This window comes from Nothobranchius furzeri, chromosome 8, assembly GCF_043380555.1.
Source record: "Nothobranchius furzeri strain GRZ-AD chromosome 8, NfurGRZ-RIMD1, whole genome shotgun sequence".
In the NCBI taxonomy this organism is placed as follows: domain Eukaryota; kingdom Metazoa; phylum Chordata; class Actinopteri; order Cyprinodontiformes; family Nothobranchiidae; genus Nothobranchius; species Nothobranchius furzeri.
Genome location: NC_091748.1, coordinates 41,395,030 through 41,418,216, shown reverse-complemented (window position 1 = coordinate 41,418,216; position 23,187 = coordinate 41,395,030).

Here is a 23,187-nt window from a genome sequence, read left to right as displayed (position 1 = left end):
TCCTGTCCTGTCTGTCTCTCATCTTCCTGCATCTCCTCTTAATTCTCCAGAAAAACTGCTGCCTGGATTCTTACCTTTTCACCTCATCGGTTACTTCTGAGCAGATCAAAGATCTCCTGACCGCAAAGCGGAGAGCGCGCTTCGATGCTGCGTCAGTGAGGTGAAATACGATGAGCGGAGCACATCAGGAACGATTAAAAGACAAAATACCAGAGGATATAAACAGATATGAACGATCATGTGTTAATGTTTTTGTTGCGCCACTTTGAGAATGTATCATGCGCCGGACGCAGCTGGCGCACCAACGATCAGCGCTCTGTGACTGCGTCCTCTCCGCTCAACAGAATCCTGCTAATTCCATTTTTGGTTCTTTTAAAACACAGGAAAAGGGTTTCTTTACCTTGCTGACAGTTTCGTTTGCCGACTGCAAAACATCCTCAGAGCTGACGCTGATGGTGGCGTCGCTTCCTACTCCGTTTATCCGCGGGCAGCAGAGGACGTTGTCGCCCTCTGCTGCCCGCTCTCCCCTCTCCGATGATGCAGTCCCATTCACGATCCAACGAGTAAACTCCATCGTCCCTGTTCATGGTCCCACATCCATGTCTCCTTAACTCTATAGTTTCTTTTATCCATCTTTTGTATTTCCGTTGTTTGGTGTTGTTTGCATGTTTTCAGAGCACGTGAATGTGATGAAGCTCAGAGCAGTATTACTTCTTGGTCTTAAAGCATGAGAAAGCCATTCTTGTGTTCTCTGCACTTCTTGTATTAGGAGGTTTTTCTACACATAGGCTTTTTAAACCCTCTAAGTGTTAAATTAAAGCTGGCACCAATCTGGTTTTCCAACCCTTAAACTGAAATCAGACGCACTCTTGCAGCAGTTGGGAGGACGGGGAAGATAGAAATGTAGCTGTCTGGTTTCTGAGAAGTGCCTGTGGTTATTAGTGATGAAGAGGAGATGAGCTCCTCTGGGACCTCGTGGAGGTCTGGTGTTGCTGGGGCAGAGAAGAGACACTGGTCGTGATCCAACACACACAGCCATACTGATGTCCGCTAGTCAAACTTTATTCTGTTTGTTTTGACTTGACAACAACAATAGAGTGAAAAGGCCAAAGAGAGTGTGTTCCAAGATGGTCCAGACAGAGAAATGAAAAACACAAGATGAAGCGTAGCAAACAGCAATGTTCCAGTCATCTGGTGACGAGAACTGGTTTCACCTAAACAACGTTTATTTTTATTTCATTATCATTTATAAATCTCCAAGGAGAAGTCCATTATTACAGCACAATTTAATAAATACAAAACTTTCATAAAATTAAAAGATGAATCTGTTGAGAAACTGATGAGGTTTCCTGAAATTTGATGTCAGCATTCAGCTGAACTCAGATGACTCAGGGATGTTTCTTCAGAATTTACTTAGAAGGAGAAATTTTCGAGTTCAGATTGAGAAATAAATCCCCTCGGAGTTAGAAAGAGTTAGCCCGCAGGCAAAGGAGCAGGCTGTGTTCTCGACAAGCACAACTCTAGTTCCTCCACTTTGATACGTGCTGCTCCAGCTGGAGTCTCGGTGTAATGATTAGCGCTCTGTCCTCTGAATCCAGCTGTACAAGTTGAACCTGAGAGTTCGAGAGGCCGTGGCTAAATGAGGAAAAGGGTGGTCCGCTGATCAGCAGATGAGAAGTTTGATCTCGGACCTTGGCATGCCACGTTTCCTTGGACAAAATATCCAACCATGAAAGTTGACCCCTGGGTGCAGAACAGCAGCTCACTGCTCCTTGGATGGGTTGAAGCAGAGGAAAATTTCCCCAAGGTGATCAATAAAATATAAATTATTATCATTAATCTGCATTGTTTCAAATAAGAACAATGCTAGAGTCTGAAAAAAACAACAACATAAGAACATTAAACTGTAAAATGAACACCAAACAAATTATTTTAGTTCAGATGTGATTTTAATGCAGCATCTTGACGCTTATGAGCTCCAGGAGCACCCTGGGTCTTTAACGGGACGCAATAGATCAGATCACCTGTGTTTTATCACCTTTATGTACCAAACCTTCACAATGCTGGCCGTACTTACAAGGTCTGTTTTCTGGCAAATGTCATCATGCTGATTTATCCGTCTCTCCGTTGTGTGATGAAAGTTCATCATCACACTCCAGCTAAGACATCAGACACCGGGAGGAGTCCAGCAGGCAAGACATTCTTTTGCCAAGAGAGGATTTTATGACTCTTTAACATAAAGTGAAATTGCTTTTTGTTACTAAAGGAATCATCTAAGAAATGCACCCATTTGTTTGAATGGAAACCAACCTCTCAATGGTGGATTAGTCCAGTGCTGTGTAACACCTTTTTAATAAATCAGTTTCCTTTGTGAAAACATGGTGAAGTTATGGTTTTTCAACACATCCGTGATCATTCAGCAACAATCTTACCTTATCTGGTTTTGGCTAAACATTCTATTAATCACTGGATGGATTTAATGAAACCCTTCGGAAGTAACGGACTGCTGTTTCAGGTAAAACTCCTCCACCTTTGGTTTCTTTCTTGCCTTTCCCTTACTGGGAAAGTCCTTCTGAATAGAGTCCTGCACGGGCCTAAAATCTGAGCCCGTGTTCGGCCCGGCCCGAGGGGGTGGAGCCCCAGCCCAACCCGGTCCGAAAAGGTTTTCAGGATTCTCTGGCCCGGCCCGAGCCCGACTTTTTTTAACCAACTAAATGAAAACAAAGTGCGTCAATCCTGACCAATGTGTTAAAAGACGTGCAGGATCCGATCAATTTGTTTTTCCCTCGTTTACCGTCACGGAGATGACGGCGCCTGGCTCTGGTGGTAATCAAGTTAAATTTGATCTCTTTGCAACAATTTTCACAAGAAAACAGAACAGTTAAAAGCAGGGCTTGTGTTGACCGGACAGTTCCCGTATTTGACCGTTTATTTTGACGGAGAAAGAATAGAAAGAATTACCCCAACGCATGCAGACGAACTGACATTTTATTTGTTTCGCACATCGCAGATGTAGCTAAATCACTCAAGAAATGATTCCCATCTGAACATCTGAGCTGGACACTGCTCAGCGCAGCTCGCTGTCAGCGTGCACTACAAAAGGTACACAGCGAGCTGAAGATGTGGAGAGGGGCTTGGAGCTCGTCGCAGAACGAGAGCGCATGCGGGAAGGTTCCTCCCACTGATGCGAGACTTGTCACTTAGAAAATGTTCCCTGATTATGAAACTTTGGCTGAATAGCGCATGTTCCTGTCTCCAATGCGGCAACGCATCCAGAAGCCGTCTGAGGAGAATCCCAGAATCTGACATCCTCTTCAGCTCAGGACCTTCCCCACTTACAAAGTTTAATTACAACAATCAAACGTGACAGAGCCTGGATTTGTATTCTGAGCAGTCTAAACATGTTTTAAAAAGAAGCGTATGACAAAAGTGGCGCCTGCTCAGTAAAACCACCAACAGGGTGAAAAATATCTAAATATTGTCGGCAGAGACGGGCTACAGCTTCTGGATCCACTTTATATAAATCGTTTTATTGATTATCTTCTTATGAAAGATAACTTTGACGTACACGAACGACCGGTACCGGCTGCTGTCACATGTTGTGATTGGTTAAAGCAGCTCTCTGCTGTCTGAGGGTAGGCCCCGCCCACAACGCCGCGGCTGCTGTGGCTCCCAGTGTTTTCTTTACTGTGGGAAACGGGTAATAATGGCTCTTTGATGGGAACAGGTTGCCGACCCCTGGTTTAAGTGTTTCAATTTTTTTTAATGAATTTGATTAAAAATAAAAGGTGCCCAGCCCGGCCCGAGTCCGAGGTAATTACACAGTCGTTGGCCCGAGGGCCTAAGGCTTCAGTGCAGGACTCTACTTCTGAATCAACGACGATTGTGGTTTGGGCGGTGCAGTAGAGAGTTTTATGAGTGGTGTAGAAGCTGATGAAGAGTGGTCTCTGGTAAGGTTAACAGTAAAAGCAAATTTCAAAACAGTAATCATTACAGATTATTTATTATGTTGGGATTATTTTAGGCGGAGGGAGGCCTCCCTCCACCTACGTGTGGGGGGACGGGTTCTGACTGTGGTCTGTGCTTATGCACCAAACTACAGTTCAGACTCCCCACCCTTTTTGGAGACCTTGGAGGGGGTGCTGGAAAGTGCCCCTTCTGGTGACTCCCTCGTTCGGCTGGGGGACTTTAACGCTCACGTGGGCACCGACAGTGAGACCTGGAGAGGTGTGGTTGGGAGGAACGGCCCCCCGATCTGAATTCGAGTGGTGTTTTGTTATTGGACTTCTGTGCCAGTCATGGATTGGTCATAATGAACACCGTGTTCAGACATAAAGGTGTCCATATGTGCTCTTGGCACCAGGATACCTTAGGCCGCAGCTCGATGATCAACTTTGTTGTTGTTTCATCTGAACTGCGGCTGCATGTCTTGGACACTCGGATGAAGAGGGGCGGAGCTGTCAACTGACCACTACCTGGTGGTGAGATGGCTCAGAAGGTGGGGGAGGATGCCCGTCAGACCTGGCAGGCCCAGAGTTCCTTAAGGCTCTGGATGTTGTGGGGCTGTGTTGGCTGACACGGCTCTGCAATATCGCGTGGACATCGGGGGCAGTCCCACTGGACTGGCAGACCGAGGTGGTGGGCCCCTTATTCAAAAAGGGGGACCACAGGGTGTGTTCCAACTACAGGGGATCACACTCCTGAGCCTTCCTGGTGAGGTCTATTCAGGGGTTCTGGAGAGGAGGATCTGTCGGATTGTTGAACTTCAGACTCAGGAGGAGCAATGTGGTTTTCGTCCTGGCCGCGGAACACTGGACCAGCTCTATACCCTTAGGAGGATCCTGGAGGGTGCGCGGGAATTTGCCCAACCAGTCTACATGTGTTTTGTGGATTTGGAGAAGGCGTTTGACCGCGTCCCTCAGGGGGTCATGTGGGGGGTCCTGTGGGGGGTACTCCGGCAGTATGGGGTACCAGGCCCTCTGATACGCCGCTCTGACAGATGTGGTGACAGATGACCGGTGTTAGAGCTTGGTCCGCAGTGCCGGCAGTAAGTCGGGCTCATTCCCAGTGAGAGATGGACTCCGCCAAGGCTGCCCTTTGCCACCGATTCTGTTCATAACCTTTATGGACAGGATTTCTAGGCACAGCCAAGGCGTACAGGGCATCTGTTTTGGTGGCCTGAGGATCAGGTCTCTGCTTTTTGCAGATGATGTGGTCCTGTTGGCTTCATCAGAACGTGATCTTCAGCTTTCGCTGGAGCGGTACGCAGCCGAGTGTGAAGCAGCTGGGATGAGAATCAGCTCCTCTAAATCTGAGACCATGGTCTTGATTCGGAAAAGGGTAGAATGCCTTCTCCGGGTCAGGGATGAGGTCCTGCCCCAAGTGGAGGAGTTTAAGTATCTCGGGGTCTTGTTCACGAGTGAGGGAAAGCTGGAGCGTGAGATCGATAGGCGGATTGGTGCTGCATCTGCAGTGATGCGGGCGTTGTACCGGTCTGTCGTGGTGAAGAGAGAGCTGAGTCAGAAGGCGAAGCTCTCGATTTACCGGTCGATCTACGTTCCTACCCTCACCTATGGTCATGAGCTTTGGGTAGTGACCGAAAGAACGAGGTCGCGGATACAAGCGGCTGAAATGAGTTTTCTCCGCAGAGTGGCTGGGCTCTCCCTTAGAGATAGGGTGAGAAGCTCGGTCATTTGGGAGGGGCTCAGAGTAGACCAGCTGCTCCTCCACATCGAGAGGAGCCAGTTGAGGTGGCTCAGGCATCTGGTCAGGACACCTCCTGGACGCCTCCCTGGTGAGGTTTTCTGGGGATGTCCAACCAGGAGGAGACCTAAAGGTAGACCCAGGACACGCTGGAGGGACTATGTCTCTCACCTGGCCAGGGAACACCTTGGGATTCCCCCGGAGGAGCTGGCCCAAGTGGCTGGGGAGAGGGAAGTCTGGGCCTCTCGCCTTAGGCTACTGCCTCTGCGACCCGACTCCGGATGAGCGGATGAAAATGGTTGGATGGATGGATGGATGGATGGGATTATTTTTGTTTATTTAGGGTTGAAAATAAGAGGGTACAGAGGTAGCTCTGAGATAAGCTGCAGTCAGCTGGCTGACTAGGCTTGTTCTGTTTGGGGGGGGGGGTTTCATTTATTAGACATCACCCCTATATCAGCCTACGCTATCATTCTTTGTAGGCCAAAGGGCCCAGTTAAAGTTTAACACTAGAACGGCCTTTTTGCAGCTGCATGTAAAGGTCAATATGTTGACCTTGTATAGAATTTTCAGAATTTTTTTTACTTTGCTAAATAAAGTTTTATTTTAACCAAAATAACACCTAAATAGGCTGAGAATCCTTTTTACCAAGATCAATTTATCAAAGAGTTTCCATGATTTACTAAACACAAAAACAAGCTTTATAGAACAAAATGCCTCTTCTCCAGGGCAGCAGTAGCTCAGGAGGTGGACTGGGTTGTCCAGCAATGAGGAGGTTGCAGGTTTGGTCCTGGGTCTTACCAGAGAATGCTGCTGTTGTGTCCTTGGGCAAGACACTTAACCTGCCTTCCCTGCTGGTGATGGTTGGAGGGACCGGTGGCGCCTGTGCTCATCAGCGTCGCCTCTGTCAGTGCGCCCCAGGGCAGCTGTGGCTACATCGTAGCTCATCACCAGCATGCTACACTGGATCAACTTAAAAAAAACATTAAACACTTTTCCACTAAACAAAAACACAAAGATGAGTTTAGAAAGAAAATAATCAAGCTTAATTTATAAAGCACTTTACACACATAGAGTGACCAACGTGCTGTACATAGTAAAACCAAACCATAAAAAGAAACAACGCCAACAATAAAAGAGAAATAGCAATAAAACAGTCCATGGATTTCAACTCATTTATTATTAAAAGCCAAGCTAAAACGATAGGTTTTTAAATGAGACTTCAAATCATCCATATTTGCTGCCATCCTAACAATCAATGGAAGATTGTTCCACAGCTAGGAAGCAACAGCTAGAACAATTACAGAACATATCTAAAGACACATGATCAAAATAAGACAGAAATAGCACCCACACATCATTGATCTTCTCCACTGAGGCCCTCAGTGCCTCATTCTCTCTATGTGCCCATGAGACATAATTTCCCTAATCTGATGACCAATACTGGACGGTGAGAGTCTTTACACTTAGACCAGCAGTACTCAATAGGTGGCCCAAGGGGCTCTTTGTTGCCACCAAAGTGCCAGCACCCCCCAGTCCGGTCTGGGAATGGAGCTGGGGTGTATTGGTGTTTGTTTATACTGTATTGGTGTAAAGGGTTAGTTTACATCTAATTAATGACCCATAAGACATGAGACGCCATATTGTCGCTCCACACATACCCTTCAGGATGAGACCTCCGTACAGACCCAGACTGCCAGGTCCTCGGACCCCCCTTTCGGTACTGGAGCTGATGAAACAGCGTCAGCAGTACGACAGACTAGTCTTTGGATTATCTCCAGGTAAAAAGCGACAGTTGGATGACAGCATCAGATGGACCCCTTTGGGTCAGTGAGTTCAGCTTTTATTCTGAAAGGAACCGCTGCTTGGTTGGTAAAATGCAACAGATTTTATCCAGCTTGTTGGTTCTTTGCTTAAAAAGGAAGTCCGGGTGGCCGGTCCGATACTTCTCTTAGAATGCGGTGAACTCCAGTGAACTGAACTAAGATGTCGTGGGACTGGTTTTATTAATCTGGATGTTTTGATTTCTGGTTGACTCAAAGTTGGCAGATTTATAAACGCCACAGAGACAATGCCACGCTTCAGAAAGGAAGGTTCTGATTGGATGAGTAAAAGCAATGTGTCGTGCGTTTCCATTACGTGTCATCAGCATGTCTAGTGCAGCTGGATTAAAGTCATATTACTTATTAAAGCTTACTAATCATAACATTGTCATTTCACAGATTGGTCAACATCTTATTATTGACTAACACTTTGTTTGATTAGCTTTATTAAAAATAGAGTTCTTTGATTTATTAAAAGGAAAGAGTCCTTGTTTTCATTCTTCTCTTGAGCTGGAAAGGAAGCAGTTTAGAAGCAAATGCATGACCTTGAGGCAGCCTCATGCAGATTAGTTCTGTGTCAGAGGCATCTGTGGAGAGAGGGTAAATAACCTTCGGTGGAATAGCTCCTCCATCACGTTACAATTGGTGTGTGTGGAGTATGATCGCCAGCATCCCCCCCCCACCCCCCCACCCCTCCCAGGACTGGACCTCGAACTTCAAGGTCGTTTTTAAAATGGCCCTCTGACCATTTCATTTGAGTAGCCCTGACTTAGAGAAATGCTACTTTCACATCTGGGCCAGCCCGGGCCTGCCCATGTAGGGTATATTGTGTTCATCTGGGTAGACTGGTTTTCCTCCGTGCTCAACCGAACACTTTTACAGCCCTCTTTCCAAGGTCACCTGCTTCACACAGCCTCAGATGGATCATTCTGGATGGGGGGTTAAAATCCTCTCTGACTGAAGCCGTCTCTCTGTCACTCTCTCGAATTAGTCTTAAAGCCAGTAAAGAGCAAAAGGCAATCATGTCTGCCTGTCATGTGTCCAGAGAAGCGTTCACCACCACTACTCCAAGCAAAGAAAGGGTCTGGGAGTACAGTGGCCTTACAAATCTTGGAGAATGCATGAAAAACAGACCTTCCATATCTCTGTGATTCGGGGAAGACTGTGTGAAGAAGAGTCAACCACACCTTTAAACATGCAAAGTTAAATACAGTCAGAATGACTACCATGGCCTTTCCAATGTTAAACACTATTAAATGGCACTCTAACACATTTACTTTGCTTTTGTGTAAAATGTGCAAACCCATCATGCACGTGGAAGTTAAAGCTGTAAAGATGGAAATAATCTAAAAATGCTTCACACCTTCCTTGTGTCCATGTTCGGGTAAAATATGTGAGGTGTGTGTGATAAAATATCAGAAACACATGCTGAACTCTTCTGCTGCATGCTCTACCCCCACCTCTTCTCTTCGTATGCTCCTCCTTCTCTTCTCATCCTCGTACTTCTTTGACACTGAAGCCAAACTCAAAAGGTATTTATTTTTCCTTAAACATCCCTCCTTTTGTTTCCTACTCTCAACCTGGGACTTCAGGGCTTGCATGGTAAGAATTACTGCATGGTGATCGTGTGCAATACTCTAAAAAGTATCAGTTTCTAGTCGACTCCGCCAGTTCCTGAGCAAAAAATCCATATGCAGCTTTCAGATGTACCTCCTGACTATTTTTCTCCAGTGACTCTAAATCAGTTTTCTCCTCAAGCCCTCTTATCGTTTCATAAATCAAAAGCATCCTCCTTCAAATGTAAAGTGATCTGGGGGATACAAAGCTAAAGCCCTTCCCTGAAGGTAATGTAGACTGTCAGGCTGTAAGTTGGAATAAAATTAAGATTCTGTTTTCCTTACAGAAACAGTCGATGAAACTTTAGCGGCACCGAGGTGAAAGGTCACAAAACTAGGTAAGGGGTGAGGTGACTGTCAAACAAGAGAGAGAGGCGATGAAGGATGTGTGAGTTGAGGTGGCAGAGGGGTTGTTTTTCACCACCCCATCTGGCCTTCTGCCCATCGCTCAGCGGGAATATCGAGCACTCCGTCTGCTGATCCACATATCACACATTCCTGCGTGGATAAAGGGGTGGGGTGGGGGGCAAAGATGAAGACAAGGAGAGAAATTTGATACAGATGGTTTGGCATCAGCTGTGGAGAAAGAAATAAGCTGGCATGCAACACATTATTAAACCAAAAGAACAACAAATCAAGCTCAAACATCTCACACACACACACACTCCAAAACGCACTTGATATGATCCATCAGTCAAAGCCTGTATGCATGTGTGTGTGTAGTACTTATTTAGTGCTGTAAGAGAAACTCTGTGTGTGTTCTTCTGCCAGTGTATTATGGTGTGTGTGTGTGTGTGTGTGTGTGTGTGTGTGTGTGTGTGTGTGTGTGTGTGTGTGTGTGTGTGTGTGTGTGTGTGTGTGCGTGTGTGTGTGTGTGTGCGTGTGTGTGTGTGTGTGTGTGTGTGTGTGTGTGTGCGTGCGTGTGTGTGTGTGTGTGTGTGTGTGTGTGTGTGTGTGTGCGTGTGTGTGTGTGTGTGTGTGTGCATGCGTGCGTGTGTGTAGGTGTGCTCATCTATGCATCAACGTGAGGACCAATGACAAGCTTTTTACCTGTAAACTGTGGACTTTAGTACCAGTGGAGACATTTTGCTGGTCCTCACTTTGGTACAATAGTTTTAGTTAAGGTTAGGGTTAGGAATAGACAGGTTATGGTTAGAGTAAGGGTTTGAGTTAAGCACAATCCAGTCACTAAAAACGAATGGATGTCAATGATGGTCCTCACAACGACTGCTAGATGAGAATGTGTGTGCCTATTTTGGTTGGCTCAGATCCCCAGAGGTCCACTACTTTGGGGAAATGAGGTCTGAAAACTAGATGTTTCCCCTCATGAATGACATCACTGATAGGTTAAGTGGGGCCTGAAAGTTGGAAAATCCCTTTGAACTTTTCTTTATGTTTGACCTAAAAGGCAATAAAAGTTACTCAAAATAAAAAAAAAATAAAAACAAAAAAACCAGATGACTGCTTATCTATGTTTTATTGGAATGGTTAGCGCAGCATAGCACACACACATGATGCACTCAAAGACTGAATCAAACCAGGACACATGACCCATCAGACCTGGGTTCTTGCTGCAGAGGTGCATCACATCAGGGCAAAGCATGTCAGCGTTCAAATTAAAACTGGAATCTTTAAACAACCTCTAAAACGACCAATCCCCGTGGGAGCGGTGAGCTACAGCAGCGGCTGCGCTCGGAAACTATTTGGTGGTTTAACCCCCCCAATCCAACCCCTTAAAGCTGAGTGACAATCAGGGAGGCATTGGATCCCATTTAAAGTCTTTGGTATGTCCCAACCAGGACCCTGATCTCCCAGTCCCAGGGTGGACACTCAACCACTAGGTCACTGAGAAGATAAAGTAAAGAAGCGGCATTAGAAGGAAATAAGTTCATCAGAGATCAGTGTAAGGTCTGGTTCACACAGCAGGATTTTTAAATTGATGAAAGATTTTCAAAGCATGGGAGATCTCACCAGGTCGATGAAAGATCACGAACACGCTAGTTCTGGTCCTGTAGCGTGTGGCGTCCACACACATAACAAAAACTGCACTTAACTTTGGAGTAAAAAAACACGGAGGAGTGGCATGCAGCATGGGTGTTTCTCAATGTCAAGGATGCCTTGATGGCTTGGTACGTAAGCCTTGACACTGAGAAACACGCCATTGGTTCTGGCACCTCGCTCTCTGATTGGCTACACGTCACATTCAACAGTTAGTAAGTTAATCTGTTTCGTAAAACTGGACCAAGACAAGCCAACACATTTGATTGCCCTGATTTAAATTTGGAGTGGACCCGACACTCTTAATGCACCACACACGGAAGGAGGAGCTAATGAAATTATTTGTGGAGTCATGACTGAAATCAGGCACATCCTTAAGTTTGTCAGAAGGGGAATCAGGTCAAAAGTGACATAATTTTCTTGCTGGTTCTTAGTGAGTCTACTCGCCTTCAAAAGTTTAACATTCACTCGTCAAACAAAGGGAACTGCAACAAACCAAGAGGAGTAAGAAGAGTCCACTCTGACCTTTGACCCTGTCCTCCACCAATGGTTGCTCACATGAGGCACTGTCAAGGAAAGTTAAAAGTTAAAGGCCCATTAGTTGTCACACACACACAGGTGTGTGAGCGAAATTTATTCTCCGCATTTGACCCGTCCCCTGGGGGAGCGGTGAGCTGCAGACGAGCCGCGCTCGGGAACCATTTGGTGGTTTAACCCCCCAATCCAACCCCTTAATGCTGAGTGTCAAGCAGGGAGGCATTGGGTCCCATTTTTTCAAAGTCTCTGGTATGACCCGACCAGGAATCGAACCCTGATCTCCCAGTCTCAGGGCGGACACTCTACCACTAGGTCACTGAGAAAGCGACTCTGTGTGCGTCACACAACAAGCCCTCCCTCACCTCGTTCACTCAGCTTATCTCCCCTCGTACTAAATGATCCCATTTCCACAGGAAGAGCAGGAGACAGGAGAGAGATGTGGGGCGTGGTGAGTTCCCTAAACCAACAAAAGACTTCAAACTGCTTTGGTTTATCACTACAGAAGAGCAAAAAAAGGGAAGCCAAGTTAAAAAGGGAAAAGAGATTTCAGTGCACAAAGCAGGATTTCAGCAGATTAAACAGGTCTGATACGCAACAAGAGACAAGAAGAGGCCAGCAGGCATAAGTCCATATGGGTGGGGATGACATGAATGAATCAATGAATAATCTTCAAAAAAAAACAAGTGGTAATCTTATTTTAGGTGGCAGGATGTGCTTTAATAATTCCAGGTAGGCTGCAACATCCTTAAATCAAGACAAGTTTGATGAAAAAAGGAGAAAGCCTTCATCTGTTTTGTTTTGGGGCAAACGTCTGCTCACAACATGCTCAACATGTTTAATATTTACATGGCGCTGTCGAATATAAGCCATCACGCTCTCTTCCTGCCTGGAACTTCCTGTTTCCTGTGTTCTAGGAAATTAAACGCACACTTGTTATATTTATCCATCAGGCAGTTTCTACTTGATTACTGGGTGAAGTACGTTCAGTTCAAGAGAAAAATGTAGCACTCAGTTCACTCTATTTTTTCAGCCACTTATTGCTTCCTGTTGACTCTGAGTTGTGATGTGTGGTTGTATTAATAACAGCGTGTTAAACCCTCACACATTCTCTCCATCCAGCCCTGACTTTGATCACCTGATTTCACAAGCAAACATAAAAAGAGGTGGCCTTTAACAGCTTGTGTTACCAAACAGAGCTGGAGCTTCCACTGGCAGCTGTGAAGCGTCGCAACACAACGCTGCAAAACCCTCAAAGTCATAATAATAAAAGTGGACAGGATGTGATCACACTTTTCACTGAAGGCTGACAGAAATATTCAGCCTTTGGTCATTTTATTTATTTTTATTTAACCTTTATTTAACCGGATGAGTCAGTTGAGAACTCATTCTCATTTACAATAATGATCTGGCCAAAGGGGCAGCAGCGACAGACACATAGTTAGCTTCACATCAAAGAAAAACAGATAAGATAAGAAAAACATACAAGCTAAAACTGTCACACATAACAGGCTGCTCTCATTTACAATGTGTACAAGCAATAATAACAGAGTTAAAACAATCTTTAAGTACTCAAAAACAGGCACATTGATCAGAAACTATCGATCTTAATGAATTGTTGAAGGTAGATAATGGATCCAGAAGGATCCAGTAGGGAGGTTATCCCTTGGGGGTACCTGCTCCAGTTTCTCGCCGCGGACCACCGGCTGGCTCCTCTTCCTCCGGCATTGCCTCGCCGCGGATGCCGCTGCCGAGCCCGGGCCTCAGCGATCCTCTCCACCCTCCCGGAGCCGGATGGAGACTTGGACGGGGAGGCGCAGATGGACCGCTCCTGCTATGTGGGCATCATACTGGCTGTGTGCTCCCCCGGAGCTGGCCCACGGTGTTGGGAAGGATGCCGGGCTCCACCGTCACCCCTTGTCCCAGGACGGAGCCGCGAGCTCGCCGCTGCCCCGGCTCGGCGCACCAGCTTGGATCCACCCCCAGTCAGACCAGCAGTCCCGTCTCCGGTCCAATCAGCGCCTCCGTCATCTACAGGCGGAGGAACCATGCCTACAGCCCAGCTGACAGAGCTTGCCAGTCTCCAGGCGGAGCTTGGCTGGATCTGTCACCTCGTTAGCCTCCAGGAGTTCCAGCTGGACACCCTATCCTCCCCGAATCACCAGGAGAAGGTTTCGGTCCAGTCAGCAGCTCCCTCGTCTCTAGGCCAAAGGATTGAGCCCGCAGTCCACCCAGCAGAGCTCGCCGGTCTCCGAGCTGAGCTGGCCCAACTCCATCAGAGCCTCAGTCTGCAGGAGCTCCAGCTGGACAATCTGTCCTCCCTGCTCTCCCAGTTACCGGCACCACCAGTTCAGTCAGCTCCAGTCCCAGCAGTGATCCAAGAGGCTCTTCCCCGGGCCGGCCTGTCCAGGTGTCAGAGCCCAGCCCGGCGGCTTCAGCCAAGGAAGCGGTCCCGTCTGCAGCAGCTCCTCCTCCACTCCAGAAACCGACGGTCCAGAAGCCGTGTCCAGAAGTCGACGCCTCCTCGCGTCCAGAAGTCGACGCCTCCTCGCGTCCAGAAGTCGACGCCTCCTCGCGTCCAGAAGTCGACGCCTCCTCGCGTCCAGAAGTCGACGCCTCCTCGCGTCCAGAAGTCGACGCCTCCTCGTGTCCAGAAGTCAACACCTCCACTCCAGAGGTTGACGCCCCTTCCAGTCCTGTGGTCGACGCCCCTTCTGGTCCTGTGGTCGACGCCCCTTCCCGGTCCTGTGGTCGACGCCCCTTCCAGTCCGGTGGTCGACGCCCCTTCCGGTCCTGTGGTCGACGCCCCTTCCGGTCCTGCGGTCGACGCCCCTTCCGGCCCTGTGGTCGACGCCCCTTCCGGTCCTCCGGTCGACGCCCCTTACGCCCCTGTGGTCGACGCCCCTTCCAGCCCTGCGGTCAACGCCCCGTCCGGTCATGCGATCGACGCCCCTTCCGGTCCTGCGGTCGACGCCCCTTCCGGCCCTCTGGTCGACACCCCTTCCAGCCCTGCGGTCGACGCCCCTTCCGGCCCTGCGGTCGACGCCCCTTCCGGCCCTGTGGTTGATGTCCCCTCCGGCCCTGTGGTTGACGTCCCCTCCGGCCCTGTGGTCGACGCCCCTTCCGGCCCTCTGGTCGACACCCCTTCCAGCCCTGCGGTCGACGCCCCTTCCGGCCCTGCGGTCGACGCCCCTTCCGGCCCTGTGGTTGATGTCCCCTCCGGCCCTGTGGTTGACGTCCCCTCCGGCCCTGTGGTCGACGCCCCTTCCGGCCCTGTGGTCAACATCCCCTCCAGCCCTGAAGTCGACGTACCCTCCAGTCCAGAGGCCGACGTCTCCCCCTCCAGTCCAGTGGTCGACGTCTCCTCCTCGACGTCTCCTCCTCGCCGTCTCCAGTCCAGTGGTCGACGCAGTCTCCAGTCCAGTGGTCGACGCAGTCTCCAGTCCAGTGGTCGACGCCGTCTCCAGTCCAGTGGTCGACGCCGTCCCCAGTCCAGTGGTCGACGCAGTCTCCAGTCCAGTGGTTGACGCAGTCTCCAGTCCTGTGGTCGACGCCTCCTCCAGTCCAGTGGTCGACGTCTCCTCCTCGACGTCTCCTCCTCGCCGTCTCCAGTCCAGTGGTCGACGCAGTCTCCAGTCCAGTGGTCGACGCAGTCTCCAGTCCAGTGGTCGACGCCGTCTCCAGTCCAGGGGTCGACGCCGTCTCCAGTCCTGTGGTTGACGCAGTCTCCAGTCCTGTGGTCGACGCCTCCTCCAGTCCAGTGGTCGACGCCTCCTCCAGTCCAGTGGTCGACGCCGTCTCCAGTCCAGTGGTCGACGCCGTCTCCGGTCCAGTGGTCGACGCAGTCTCCAGTCCAGTGGTCGACTCAGTCTCCAGTCCAGTGGTCGACGCCGTCCCCAGTCCAGTGGTCGACGCAGTCTCCAGTCCAGTGGTCGACGCCTCCTCCAGTCCAGTGGTCGACGCCTCCTCCAGTCCAGTGGTCGACGCCTCCTTCAGTCTAGTGGTCGACGCCGCCGCCTCTAGTCCAGACGTCGTCGCCACCGCCTCCAGTCCAGAAGTCAAGGACGTCTACTCTGGCGTCTCTGCCTCTGGTCATCGCCAGTCCTGCCCTCACCAGGCGTGGGCCCCCAAAAGCCCGTCGTCGCCTCCTCCTCTGCCACAGACGCAGGCCCCCGGACTCTACTGGTCCCTGCCTCCTCTCCATCGGTCCCTCGGTCCCTCCTGGCCCTCCTCCCGCCCTGCTCTGTGTTCCTATGGGCATCTGGAATCTGCCCTTTTGGGGGGGGGGGGGGGGGGGGGGTTGTACTGTCACACCTTGTCCTGTCTCCCTATTCTGTTCAGTCATGTGTCTTTGTTAATTGCTCCCACCTGCCTCTCATTTTCCAATCACCCAAGCTCCCAGCCCTCATGTATTCAAACCCCTTCAGTTCTGTGCCTCTTGTTGGCTCATTGTCTCATTGTCCTGCGTGTTCATTATTAAATCTTTATTTTAAATTCCTGCCTGCCTCCTTCCTCCCCGCGTGTGGATCCTCACCTACGTTTCACTCACCGGCACGCTTGTGACAGAGAGACATGTAGGTGTAAAAGCATTCTGCGCCATCAAGGCTTTAAGAAAATTTTTAGGAATAAAGTAAATAATAAAAAAATATGGGATTTTAAAAGTGGTCAGAAATGTAGTTTATGATGCTTCCTGGTGCTGCTCATATTCATGGGCATGTAAAAAATGGACATGATTATGTTTGCTGCACCAAACTTGCTTTCAAAACATAAATAAAGGTTATAAAACTAGATAAAAGTCTTATTTAACATTTTAATGTAAGCTTTCTCACGGCATCAGCGCTGGTTTTCTGTTTTATGGTGTCAAACTAAGAGGAGAGCTGAGATTTTTGCAGGATGGACCTGATTAAAGTCAACACTTTGACTGCTTTGGCTGACAGTCCTCTGTCCTCAAACCGTCACCATAAAGAACCACTAACTGATTGAGAGAAATGGAGAACTGAACAACATGAGCAATAAACCAAGAACCAAGAACTCTTTAAAAGATTCAGATTAAACACAAAAGCCTAAAATTACACGCCCCTGACCACAATGTGACCCAAATGGTTGTCCACAGGCATCAGAGAAGCTAAAGCCACACATAAGCTCAAAAACAGAGGTTGGACAAATACAAGCACGGCATTCTTTGACAGTGGAGCGTCTTGTTGGAGGGCTCCGTTTCCCACAAACATCCTCGTCCTATTGCTTCCATCTGAACATCACAACGGAGACCGGCTGGAGCACCGAAGAGTGTTGAAGAACATTTGAGAGCTGATTTGATTGGTCCTCCGTCTGCTCACAACACACAACACCAGTAAGATGTGGAAGAGTCAGAGCTGGCCTGTGAGAAGGGGTCCGGCTGCAGTTCTCTGAGGTTCACACAGAGACAGAGAGGCATAGAGGGGAAAGGAATTCATGATGAATGTGGCAGTAATTCAGAATCCTCGTAATGTTGTTGAAACCACCACAAAAACACTTCCAGCTTTGGGGAGAACACTCTTCACAACATTCAGAAAACAGTCGGAGTTGAGTCAGGAAAGAAAAGCCCTCCTGCTGGTTTCCTGTCGTGGGTCCATGATGACTGGCCGTAGGTACACCTGTTCAGTTGCTTTAACCAACCAATCACTTGGCTGCAACTCAACATGTTTTGGCATCTAGGATCAGAATTAACAAGTATTTCTACTGACGATGTCCACCCCTGACCAAGCTCAATTTACCAGATAATCTTCATCCCAATCTTCTGCTATGGTCATGAGCTGTGGGTAATAACTGAAAGAACAAGATTGGAAATACAAGCGACTGAAACAAAGCTTCCTCCTTTGGGTGGCCCAGCTAGTGATAGGGTGAAGAGCTCAGATGTTTGGGAGATACTCAGAGTAAAGCGGCTGCTTCTCGTTGTAAAGAAGACCTTTGCTGAGGTGTTTTTGGGCATTTGGTGAAAAGGACCCTGGACACATGCCAGGAGAGGTGTTTCAGGAGTGTCCGGCTTGTCCCAGGATACGTTGGAGGGATTATGTCTCCATGTTGGCCAGGGAATGCCCGGTGATTCTGGCGGTGGAGCTGTTGGAGGTTGCCGGGAAAAGGGAGGGTTGGGCCTCTCTGCTGGAGCTGCTGCATTCACGACCCTTCATGATGGAGTCAGGTGAAAACGGATAGACCGACTGTCCATCCTTTCATAACCACAGAGGACCCATCTTCTGAAGGCCACATCCAGCAGGATTATGTACCATGTCACATAGCTCAGATTTCTAACTGGTTTCTGGAACACAACAATAACTTTAGTGGACTCCGACAACCTCCACCGTCCTCTATCCAGTGCAGACCGTTTGGGATGTGATGGCATGAAAGAGTCACATCATGGATGTGCAGCCACCAAATCAGCAGCAACTGTGTGATGCTATCATGTGACCAGAACCTCTGAGGAATGTTTCCAACACCGTGTTGAGTCAATGACATAAAGAACTGAGGCAGAAAATAAGACTAATGAGGGTCCAACCCTGTGCTAGAAAGATGGATCTAATAAAAAGGCCAGTTAGTGCCCTTGGGTGCACTGAAACTGCAAGGCCACAACACACCATCTAGTGGACAGTTTCCTTACTACAACCGGCAAATCAGCGCTCAGGAGCTGCTGGCACTCAGAAGGAAGACAGGAAGTTAAATAGTACAAGTGGAAAGTTGAAAATGCATTATGATTCCATTAGAAGGTCCTAGTAGAGCCAGAAGTGAGTGTTGTTTTTATTCTTCCAGCTTGTCATTAAGGCTAATGGGGAAACAAAGGCTGCAAACCCTGCATTTTCCATCGAAGGACAAACATTACACGGCCATGTTGAATAGGTTTGACAACTGTAAGAATAATAGAGCTGGAGGGAGCGGAGTGTTGGTGTAAAAGGCTGAGAGGTTAGAGTGTGGTGCTCCAATGTCCATTTAACAGCACTCTGAAGTCACCCCCCTGACCCCATCCTGTCCAGCAGACTACCGTCCCGCCTCGTATCGTCTGCTAGATCCTCCTCATCCTGACCTCCACCCCCCCCCCCCCCCCCCCCCCATCAGCCAGTCAACGAGGTGAAAGTGGAGTCTTCCCTGTGTGCTGATGCTATTTGGGGGTGCATGGGAAGCCCCTTCCAGGAACAATAGACTCATAAAGGGGATTATTTATAGATATAAGAGGCATGGTTCTGAAATGACAAGCGAAGGCAGTCCCACGGTTCCTGGCTCTGTGAGTCAGTTTCATGGCTGTGCCATGTGAATGGCGGGAGTACATCCTCTTTCTCTCCCCTCTCTTCCTTGATGGGCAGCTTCCATGTCTCCTTTAGCCCTTCCTGTCAAGCAGATCTGAGTCATGCTGCATATGTTTCTTGCATACCTCTTGCTGCCACATGAATACATGTGCTCTCTGGAACACAGTTTTGCTTTTATATATATGTGTGTCCAATATCATTTTTTTCACATCTGTTCAGTTGTAATTTGTTGTTTAATGGTGAAAAATGTGTAGCATCACAATTAGGCTGGAATCCACACTCCTGCCTCAAAAATACTTCATTTAAACCTGCAAACGGGATATTATCTGCTTTATACACGTATGTGATGATAGGATCTTATTCTAAGTGTATGAATAAAATAGTGGTGAAATGATGGTTGTGAAAGATCAGCACTTGGCACAACGTAGGTGAATGACATGGCTGAGGGATGAACTGTGCAGCACCCTATGATGATTAATAAGATTAGCGAGCCTGTGGAAAAAGGTAACAGATGCTATTTGGCATACTATTTTTTATGAAACAGTGATCACTGCAACATAAAATTCAACATTTTGTACTAATAATTTTTTTGCCAAATGGCACCCACTAGTGAAGATTGGTAATTTGGTAAAAGTAAGACTGCAAAACGCCAATTTCTGACACTTGTTGACAACAAACTATTATAAAATTTGATAACATATTAAGGATATTTAGAGTTAATCAACATTTCTTTATGCTTAATGCAAAAGCTGAAGTATAAACATTATGTAAGCATCATAAAGCTTGAAGAGGTCATTTAGTCATATTTGTAATACAATTGTAGTGGTCACTATAATGAATGCCTTGTCAGTTGTTCTGGAGGGATGGGGGGGGGGCGGGGGTGGGGGGGCTCAGATGCAGCCGTTTTAGAGTTCAGCTGGAGGAGAAATTAGCTTCTGATGTATGGACATGTCTCATCTGATTGGCTAACAGAAATGCAACTCTATCGCTGACCCTGTTGATGTATTTCCACAAATAACTCAAGCCTGGAGGAGTTCAGCCATGTGGTGGAGTTCCTAATGCTAACAGTTAGCTCCTGCTAGCCCAAACATTCTCTGCTGTTTGCGGGGAGGCGACACAAGTCGTCCTACCCCCACACTCGCGCTTGGAAAACTTGGCAGCCCTGCAATATGAGTGAGTCCAATTGATAGTTTGACATAAGGCAGTCAGGCTTTTAAAATCCCGGCGTTTTCTATCAGAAGCTAATGCAGGAGATAGGAGACTACTTTCATGTTCAGTATGCACTAAAAACTCAGAGAGACCATTATAATCAGAAATAAAAATGTAATAACTGGGTTTCAGAGTTCCACACCTTTAACCTGAACTGTATTGGAATGTTTACTTTGCGAAGTGCCTTGAGAAGACTCCTCGTGATTTGGCGCTATATAAATAAACTGAATTGAAATAAGCTGTTGAATTTGTGTAAACGTGTTACTCCAGAAACCAAAAAGTGTGAGAGAAGACACAAATAGCTGGTTTAAAACAGGAAAGCTTTGAAAATATCAGCACTGAGTCAGGTGTCCTTATGGTCTGCCAGTACTGAGACTCAACAGTATCCATTCCTCCCAGACAGACAGACTGGGAGAGGGCTAGGTGACACCATCATCACCTGTCGGGTTTCACCCAGGGTCTAATTTGTGTGACATGTCCAGATTGTAAAATGAGAAATCAGGAGCTTTTAAATGCTCAAACTGTGATGAGGTCAAATGTTCAGAGTCTTGTTGGATGACACTGGGGTAGGTGGTCATTTTGTGGGTGTGTGGTTCATCTCCACTAACAGGAATGTAACTATACTGGGAACAAACCACAGCTGCAGCGACGGAGACAGTTCAAACCACAAACCAGCTGATTTACTGCTCCTAGATAACAGCGTGTCAGAGTGTATATATACAATATTTATGCAAATGTCTGACTGTGGGAGTATGTGTGCACTAAGGAAGTGCATCATGTACTCAACCTTGTTGACTTAGCTATTGTCAGAGGATTCCTCTGCTGACACGGACCACTTCTATCACGCCTCTGTTTTCTGTACGATCCAATTCGTTCCTAGCTGTCTGAGCTGTGGATTATTCCCAGTGCAGATACTGGTTGTTGTTCCACTTGTGACCTTTCTGGGGCTCTGGATCAGGGAGGCCTGAGGCAACCACGGTGTGTGGGTGGGGCACCCCAGAGAATGAACCATTTGGAGAACACCTGATATGCTCATATCAGTGTTCAAAACCAAAACAACCCATATCGCCCAGGAGACAACGACGTTTGCAAGCTTAGTTGGACAGTGTTTGCAGGAATCCTTGAAACTGAAGATAACATCCTCAAGAATTGGCCAATATGTTATGGTTTAAAACTTGTTTCCCTTTCACAAAATAATTTCACACAAAAGAAGTTTCCCCCAGTGGGTCAGAGCTGCTGACCACCGCCCCGCATAAACAAGCTTGTATTTGTTCAGCCAAAACATCCCGAATCCTCCGGGAGGGCCTCCTCCGTGCTTAAGGCACATGTGTGTGTTTTTATATGGGAGTGTGTATGTGCTGTCCTGGTTTCAGTTTTTTTTGTGGAGTCCTTTTATTTTGCTGGTTTCGAAGAGACCCTTCCAAAAGTACAGACCTCCCTAAAGGAGTCAAAGATCGAGCCCGGGGAGAGAAGGAGAGAGGTGAAAGATGGACAAAGCCGGAGAGAAAGAGCGAGAGAGCGAGGCTGAGAGGAGAATGGAGACAAAATAAATAGAAGTGATGATTGCTGGCTGTCATAACCATCAAACCAGTCTGTTAATGTTTTGAAGGGCAGCGTTCTGGGACGACTGCGGGGTGGAAGTGGATGGGTTTGGAGTGATGGCATGTGAGTAAGAGAAGGATTATCTGAACATCGACACAAGCCACAACTGTTAAACCCGTCTGGTTTGACATACTGACAGCAGATATGTATTCACTGTCTCTTAGTGGGTCCTTTCTCAGTGGCCTAGTGGTAGAGTGTCCGCCCTGAGACCGGGAGATCAGGGTTCGATTCCTGGTCGGGTCATACCAAAGACTTTGAAAAAATTGACTCTCAGCATTAAGGGGTTGGATTGGGGGGTTAAACCACCAATAGTTCCCGAGCGCGGCCGTGTCTGCAGCTCACCGCTCCCCCAGGGGATGGGTCAAATGCGGAGAATAAATGTCGCACACACACCTGTGTGTGTGACAACTAATGGGACTTTAACTTTGGTATTCAAACAGCTTGTAGAGATTTTTCACACCAGACACAGAACACACATTTTTCTTGTACTGCAGACCGGATCTATGGTGTGAGATTTTATTTTGGCGTGAATTTGATTATTCACACAAATTTTTCTTTTGCAGTTCTTTTGCAGTTGTAAACTCTCTTGAGTCCCTGTGTCCACATATGTGGACACTGACATCTTGCACTATAATATTTTATTCTCTTCAACTCAGACATACATTTTTTTTTTATCATTTAGAGACACTCGATATCGACTTTAAGTTTACATTTTTTTTTTTGAAAGTTAGTCAAAATCTTTAATTTTTAATTATTCATTTATTGATGATGTTTAAGAGAGTCGACTGATATGTAATGGCTAGAATAGTTTTTTCTTTTAAATCATTTTTTGGGCAGAGCTCTCTTTTATTGTAGTTAATAAAAACCAGAAAGGCCCAACAACGCCAGTATTTCCTCCGCAAACTGAGGAAGTGGGGAGCCCCAGCTTCCATCATGCTCTTCTTTTACAGCATCCTGACCAACTGCATCACTGTGTGGTACGGTACACGCACTACATCATGTTTTGAGTCCCTACAGCGTATAGTGAGGTCTGCTAAGAGGGTCATCGGTGTCTCTCTTAGTATACTTGACTTTTATACAAAGGCAAAATTTAACCCTTGTTATTTTATAGATGGTATGTTTTAATTCTTACACTTTTACTCTTTATTTTTGTGTGTATTGCTCTGCGATTCTGAGAGGACAGTAATTTCACTTATGCTGTATGTTTTGAATACAAGGCACAAATGACAAATAAAGCGGACTATGACTAAAAATCATGCATTATCCTACCTTTATGTACTTATAAAGTCCACAAACCTAACGTCTCTGTCACTGTTGTAAAAATCATCCACTAATATCTCCTAATTTAACTGAACATCCAGTTTGAGTAAATCCTTTGGTTTTGAGCCATCATCTGACATTTAGTCAGAGCAAATGTAAAATTGTTCA